At 39.7% G+C, this 8,091-nt stretch overlaps 1 long non-coding RNA gene across 1 annotated transcript; it reads right to left on the reverse strand.

The window, feature by feature from the left end:
- Positions 1 to 1,687: 1,687 nt before the first annotated feature.
- Positions 1,688 to 7,841, reverse strand: LOC147474490 (uncharacterized). Its single transcript, XR_015209719.1, has 3 exons — positions 7,735 to 7,841; positions 2,209 to 2,312; positions 1,688 to 2,112 (listed from the first exon to the last, which is right to left on the reverse strand). It is a non-coding gene; the product is annotated as an uncharacterized LOC147474490 (long non-coding RNA).
- Between the last annotated feature and the right edge of the window lie 250 nt (positions 7,842 to 8,091).

Genomic DNA, 8,091 nt, shown 5'->3' on the forward strand with positions numbered 1-8,091 from the left:
CCAATTCTTTCAGTCCAAAAAGGCCTCTTCAGCTGCAGCTGGCTTCCACAGACTTTTCGTCCACTTCTGCTCCTCTGATTGGGTCAAGGCTTGGACCATTGCAGAGCTCTTTCCGCGCCGGTCGTTTTGACATAAGGTAGGCCTCATTCGAGGTCCGAGTCCAAAGATATGGCATTCGAAGTTCCACTTGACTTTTGCTCCTTTATTTCGCTAAAGTGGCACATTTCTGCACATAATGGACTTTGAAGCCTAAAATGCATAAAAACACGTAATCAGTATTAACTCTTACTTATTATTCACATAATTGGTCTAACAGTATGATTATTAAGGGGTTAAAACTACAGTTTTGGGCTCTTATCAATGCCCAATATATAGCTGAGAGAATAGACAGCAAACTTGTATTACTGTATTGACGGTGTACATTTCCAAAGAAGTTGAATAAAGAAAAGTGCTTACAGCTTTGCCATTGACACTATCCCCTGCAAAAGGCCACTATTACCACCACAGAGGAATAAAAAATATAAACACGCATAGTATGTCCTGTTGATATCAGGGCAGATAGTATCCATGACGACATACTACTGAGCAACTAGTAAAAACAGTTTTTGAAACCAAAATGCAAATAATACCTGAAAAATAAGTGTCCCAATAGTGACTTGGCCATGAAGGGTACTATTACTATTCTTATCAACCCAGAACTTCAAAACCTGGTTAAAAATAAAATACTACATATCAAACTTGATAAAATAATAACCAGGGATAGAAAATATATACAAGTTTCTATAAATGGTTATAAAGGGTTTACCACTGCAGTTGATGACATTGACAATAAAAAGCCAACAAAGACACCCTCTGACAAACTTGCACCACATATCTACAGCAGATGTAAAGGTCAATAGTCAACTTCCCTTTAATATTAAGTTATTTACGAGTGAAAAATTTCATTAAATAAGCAAGGTCGAGTAGAAGATGAAGTCATTTTTGGCATTTTACCAAGGCGTACCGTCGATGCTTTTCTTCACCTCCCCAAGAGAGGTGTGTGGTTTTCGAAAAGGTAGAGGGACTATGATACCAATTTTCAATTTGCAGAAATTGCGGGACAGATTTCTTTCATCTAAAATCTTAAGTACCTCTTTGTTTTCTCCTCTTTCCAGCACAAGATTCTCCGCCTAAAGAGAAAAAAGAAGTCTAAAATAGTTAATCTTACTTGCTACTATAAGAAGGCGTCTACTCGATATTTCACTGCCAAGACGTCTCTCTTCCTCCACCCTCGGATCTTTCGTCTTTTGCGACAAGGACATCTGCCTTGCTAGGAGGCTGTTCTGCTGGAATTGCTCTGGAGGAAGCATCTAGGCATGTTTTAAGTGTGCCAGACGCTCTAGCATATCATTTTGGTGTTCTTGTTGTACGCTCTGTCCATATCTGGCTTGAATTATTTGATCAATAGATGGCACCTCGGAAGGGAATGTGCAAGTTGCAGTTCCTATAGACGTTTGTTGCCTTAATAAAACATGTTCTAACATGTTATTGGTTCTAAAATGGTCAACAACCGACAAAGCCCAAATCGATCGCATCCGCTTATCGCAAAGAATCGTTCGCGAAGAGCTGTTGAACTTAAGATGATGTTGTTGTTGCTGCAGTAATTGCATTTGGTGGTGAAGTTGCTGTTGCTGCTTTATCTGACGTTGCTGAAGCTGAACTTTCAACAGATGATCAATATCTTGAATTGGTTGATTCATGGATTGTTGGTGCTGAAGAAGGTTGGTGTTGAGATGATAAATTTTGTTGCTGAAGTTGTTGTTTTTGCAACTGTTGCGATAGCAGCTCTACAAGAATAATCTTAGGATTACTCACCATCCTTCTCCCACCATACTATGCTGTCATGAATCTTAAACCACTTGCCCTGGAAATTCCAAATATATAACACAGTCTCCAGAAAATGCAGCATTCATTGTATATGGGTGAACCACCACTGCATAAAGCTTGTATATTGGGGATTTGTCACTAGTCCCACTCATATATGGGGCCAAATTTAAGATAAGAGAAAAAATATTTCTAAAACACGATGCAAGAATCCCCTCCTGAGTGGTCGACATGCTGCATAACAAGATTCTGAAACAACAATGTTAAAAAATTAAAATTAGTTATTGCCGCCACATAGAAATAGAGGAGCAATGTGGCAACTTAGCAACAGGTAAATATTCATACTTGAAGCCTAGGCAACTTCATGACTGCTTTGATGCTCTCCCTCGAAGTACCATGGGGTTGGCCAGTCCAGTTTGCCCCTTCTGACATATTTCTCAGCATGGCGACTGAAACAAACAAAACCATGTAAGGGAAACAATCCAATAAAATAACTAGGATGTGCTGCAAATGGGTGTAGATAATTAACTAGGACATTCTGTGAATTGGTGTAGATATATATATATTTTTTTTTGAAACATTTATGAGGGGTTAGGTAGACCCCAACCTGTATTGATCAAACTCTTTGGTACAACTTGCCAATAGCATCTTCCTCCACTATTACATTAAGCTCATACGTAAGTGGAGGCACATTAACAAAAGTTACTCCTGGATTTATAATTCTATCCCGAGTAGTACTAGACTTAGCCAGCAAATCTGCCGCTCTATTCTTTTCCCTATACACGTGGGACACACTAACCGAACCAAACTGGTTCATGAGCCTCCAGATGGCTTCCACTGTATCGAGGCAGTACCAAGGACTTACCTCATGTCTATTTATCACTTGGACAGCTCTTAGCGAATCGGATTCAACCAAAATCATATTACAGTTCACACTTAGAGCTGCCCCCCGCCTCTATTCCTTTTAACTCTTGGATAATCACTGATTGTAAGTTAACATTACCCATATATAAGAGTATAGGAGACCCCTCATGGTTCCTCAATATACCGCCATATCCAGCACAGTCTTCAGTCACCGATCCATCAACATTAATTTTGACGAACCCAAATGGTGGTTTGGTCCACTTGACTAGCTCATACGTTCACTGCTTTATGCTAATATAAATTCCAAGTCTCGCAATCAAATTTCTTATCGCTGAAGAGGAGTCCTCAGTATTCTTGATAACTCGTTGGAAGTAAGTTTTCATCTTCTCAATGATGTACCTGCTTATCAAACCAGCAGTGTGAGCTTTGTTCCTGAACCTCCAGCTATTCCTCTCGTTCCAAATCATATACACAGTAGCACAAATCATAACTCTGATTATCTCACTTGAGATCAAGTTCGATCTAGTTATGCACAATAGAAACTGCCACTCAGCAGAGGATTCGCGAACCCCTCCCAGCCCCAATTTGTGTTTGACCACAGCCCAAATCATTTTTGTGAAAGCATAATTGAAGAAAAGATGCTTCAAATTTTCTAGAAGTTGCTCGTTACACAAACAACACTCTGAATGAGAGAGAATCTTCCTATGAATCAGCCGATCTTGGGTTACCAGGCATCCCGCAAACAGTTGCCAAGTTATAAAAGAATGTTTCGGAACATTGTATTTGCCCCACACCAATTTATACCACCCAGCCTTTTCTCTCATCTTCTTGATGGACATATATGCTGACTTTGTGGAGAATCTACCTGAGCTTGTAGCAGTCCACACTACCAAGTCCTGAGCCATATTGACGTTGATGGAAGTCTGTAAGATTTCTGATTTAACTCACCGTCTAGCAAGTTGAGAACCTTATCGTTCCATATACCGTTCGTGATCAATTCACTCACTTTAGCATCATCTGGTTCATGAATGAAATTTCTAGCTTGTGCATTGTGAATAAGCAACATAGAGGATTTCCAAGGATCATGCCATAAACTTGTACCTTCCCCATTAGCAATCAAGCATCTAATATACTTTCGAGCAATCTTCCTATGTTTCAGGATACTCCTCCAAACCCACGAACAATCCGAAAGAATCTTCATAGTCCAGAAATGTTTCTGTCAAATGTGGTACTCCCAAGTCCACTTCATCCACAGAGTTTCATCCTTAGATGCAACCTTGAACACCAACCCACAGTATGCTGCTTTGTTCCAAACCCTAGGGTCAATAATACTCAGTCCACCTTCCTCTTTATGCAACCTCAAAGTTGCATGACTAGCTTTATGCATCTTCACTTGCACAGAATCACCAGACCACAGAAATCTGTTACAGAGTTTAGCAACCTTGTCCAAAACACCTACTAGAAGGATAAAAGTCTTCGCCCAATATATATGAAAAGATGATAGGATAGACTGTATGAGCTGTAATCTGCCCGCATAAGATAAGGACCTATTCTTCCAGTTGGACATTCTCATGGTGATTTTTCAATCAGTGGCAAACAGTCCTTGGTACTGATTCTAGCTGTAGTGAGCAGCAACCCCAAATATTTGATAGGAGGGGTGGCTAGCTGAATCCCCAATAAGCCTGCAAGAGCAAGCCCATCATCATTAGTCATACTGCCAGTGAGTATAGACATCTTCAGCCCCGTGAGAGAAGAGAAATAATCAATGACCGACTTAACAGCCAAAATAGAGCCGACCTCCCTTTTACAGAAAAGTAGCACATCATCAGCGAAACTCAAGTGAGTTATTGCAAGTCTTTTACATCTGGAATGAGAGCTGGATGCTTTTCATTAAGAGACCTTGCTCCAGCAGACCATCTAACAGTTCCATTAACAGCACGAACAGATACGGAGACAAAGGGTCACCTTGCCTTAACCCTCGTTTCCCTTCAAAGAAGCCATACGGACTACCATTGACAAGGACTGAATAACAAGGAGATGAGAAGCACATTGCTATCCAACCAATAAACTTGTCGGGGAACCTGAATCTCTTGAGTACCAACAGTAGAGAGTCCCAGCTGACAGTATCATAAGCTTTTTGGATATCAACTTTGATAGTACATCTCTGTGGCCCATGCTTTTTGTTGTATCCTCTGAGCAATTCATGAGCCAGTAAAAGATTGTCCGGTATACATCTTCTAGGAATGAATGTTGATTGGTTAAAGCGATCAACTGGTCCATGTAAGGCTTCATCCTGTTACTTAGAATATTGGCTATACATTTGTAAGTAATATTACAGCAAGCAATCGAACGAAATTCATCAACCTGGGATACAACATGCTTTTTAGGAACTAGGCATAGAAATGTTGCATTTGTACCTTTATGAATTTTGTTTTGATAGAAAACTTCCTTGACAGCTCTTAGGAAATCATCACCGACAATATCCCATGAATTTTTGAAGAAAAATGTTGTATATCCATCAGGCCTTGGGGATTTTAAATCATCCATAGCAAACAATGCTTGTGTAATTTCCCCATTTGTAACCTCTTCTACTAGTTTTACTGCTAGTTTAGTATCCACAACACCCCTAACTGATATCTCTTCTAACAACAACCCGATTGCTTTCGCCGTCCCGAGACTCAACTCCTTAAGCTCCCCGAAAAGAAACCCGATGAAAGCGTTGGACACTTCTGTTACCCCTTCATGTTTTACCCCATTCATATCTGAGACAGACCACACAAAGTTACGGTTCCTCCTTTCTTTGATTGCTTGATGAAAGAATGCATTTCCTTTGTCACCATAGTCAAGCCAATCATTTTCTACTTTGACCTTTAGTTCCATAAACTCCATCTCGATCAGTTTACACAAGAGAGTTCTTGCTTCTCTTTCCTTTTCGCATAACTGGACATCAGTAGGGAAACTTTGTAGCTCATTCTGTAATCTGTGAAGATCCTCCCTAGCTGCTTCAGTTTTTATATGGATATCAGACATATGCACCCTTGCCCAACCTCTCAGTTTAGACTTAAGAAACTTCAATTTTTGGACAAGAATATATAGACAACTGCCCATCACCTTTTTAGCCCACACTTGCTGAACCAACTCTTTGAAACTATCGTGAAGGGCCCATGAATTACAAAACCGGAATGGAACTCTCCCTTTCTCAACATTGACCAAGCAAACTATCATGGGAGAATGGTTCAAAATTCCTTGCGGAAGGAATTTAGCAGAAGCATGAGCAAACAAAGATGCCCAGAGGATATTGATAAGAACTCTATCAATCTTTGACCATTTTCTGTTAGCTCCTACTCTGTAATTTGTCCATGTAAAATAACAACCTGAAGCTTTCAAATCAAACAACCCTGTATCGACTAGGCAGTCACTAAAAGGAACTGTTTCTCTAGGATGGACCAACTCCCCTATCCTCTCATGAGAATAAAGAACATTATTGAAGTCACCATGCACACACCATGGTCCTATAAAACTACTGTGAAGTTGCCGCAAATCCTGCCACAACCCTAATCTCTCATGGCTATTATTACTTGAATAGATAAGCGTTGATAGAAAACTAGCTGAGTTAAGAAGAATAGTCACCCTGTAGTGTACAAACTAAGCTGTTTCTTGAATCTTACTCACATCCACAAAATTTGGGTTCCAAACAATCCATATTCTACCCCCAGGATTACTGCTATAATTACTCTCAAAATTCCAGTTCGGAGCACATATATCACTAATGCTTTTCCTCTTATCCTCCTTAACTTTAGTTTCCAGAAGACCCATGACCAAACCATAGTTAACCATGACCAAACCATTTCCTTGCACTTCCACTGCCCCTTCTTCCTCACATTATGCATAGTTAGAATCACCATCGGTCGCATCATCTTGCTCTTGAGCTACCTCATGTGGGTTCGCTGCATAGTTTACAGCCTTAACTCGCCAAACTTGTTTTGGCCGAGCTGGGCAGCTTGAAAACTTATGCCCAAACATTTTACACCTAGTGCATGACATAGGCACCTAGGGATATTCAAGTTTTATATCAACTATATCATCCCCCATTTTAACTGGAATCGAACTATTATATTCGTAGTCTATAGGTACAACTACACATATCTTTGTAAACGTTAATCTAGTTTTTTCAATGGTTACCTCATCAGTTCGCAAGGGTTCACCAATTAAGCTGGCTATATATCCCAACCTTTCATCTGTCCACAGTTCCTTAGGCAAATCCATAAGTTTTACCCAAATTGGGATGCTTGTTATCATGCTCTTCTGAGCTTCTACTTCTCGAGACCATTGTCGAATAACAAAGAGTTTGCCTGCTATAAATATTGGATCTGCTTCCAATACTTGTTTTCTATCTTCATCCAAGTTAAACTTAAAATAGAATAGCTCTCGATCAGTAGATATAGAGTAGCTGCCTTTAACCTTCCACTGCCGAGCCAGAGCAACTTTAATCATAGGGAAAGGTAGCATTTTTTCAACAAAAAACCCAACCACATAATCACTCCACATAGAGATGCCTTTCTCTAAAATGTTAGCTGGGATTTCCACTATCCCATCCACCTGATGAGTCTCAAACCTTCTCAGAGCAGTGTTTCGTGAACTTGATTCAGCTGCAAACAACGACCTCCAGGAGCCCTGTACTCCCATAACTGACGGACCATTTATGGCAGAACTAGGAGAAGCCATAAGGACCAACTTAACAGACACAACAAGAACAAAGGAACAAGAGGCTTCCTTTCCTAGTCGAACTCACACTGTTCTCCAGTGAAGGATTTTACTGAAAATAGAAAAAAAAGAGGAAGAGAAAGATAAAACTATCTTTACCTACTATTTTTTGCTAATAGAGGAACTAAAATGGGACATAGGATCAAGAAGCAACTTAAGTTAAGTCCCTACTGGTCGCCCTTAACTTGGTCCCCATTTTCAAGTTTTCAAGTTTTCTAACTGAATATTGACTATTCTACTTACTCTACTCTCTTCAACATATGTTGTGGAAATAGGCCTAGAACTTTTTCCATCATTGCAAGGTGCTCTAAGTTTTCATGAGTCTGGAAAAGTGCTTCCCCCTAAGAAAATAAGAAAAGGGATTAAAAAACATAAATTTACACCCACATAAACAATCTCAATAAGGATAAGCAAGCAGTTAATCATACCGAACAAAGCACAACCAAGATGCAGCCAATATGCAGCCAAGAATTCTAAATAAGTCATAGTTATCCTGCTAGAAAACTGCAGAGTGGACAATAACCAGGTGCAGCACAAACATCAATTAAAATTTAAGAATGATCACGAAATTATATACCTTCTTAACATTGAGAAACCCAT

The sequence above is a fragment of the Coptis chinensis genome, chromosome 9, assembly GCF_015680905.1.
Source record: "Coptis chinensis isolate HL-2020 chromosome 9, ASM1568090v1, whole genome shotgun sequence".
NCBI lineage: Eukaryota > Viridiplantae > Streptophyta > Magnoliopsida > Ranunculales > Ranunculaceae > Coptis > Coptis chinensis.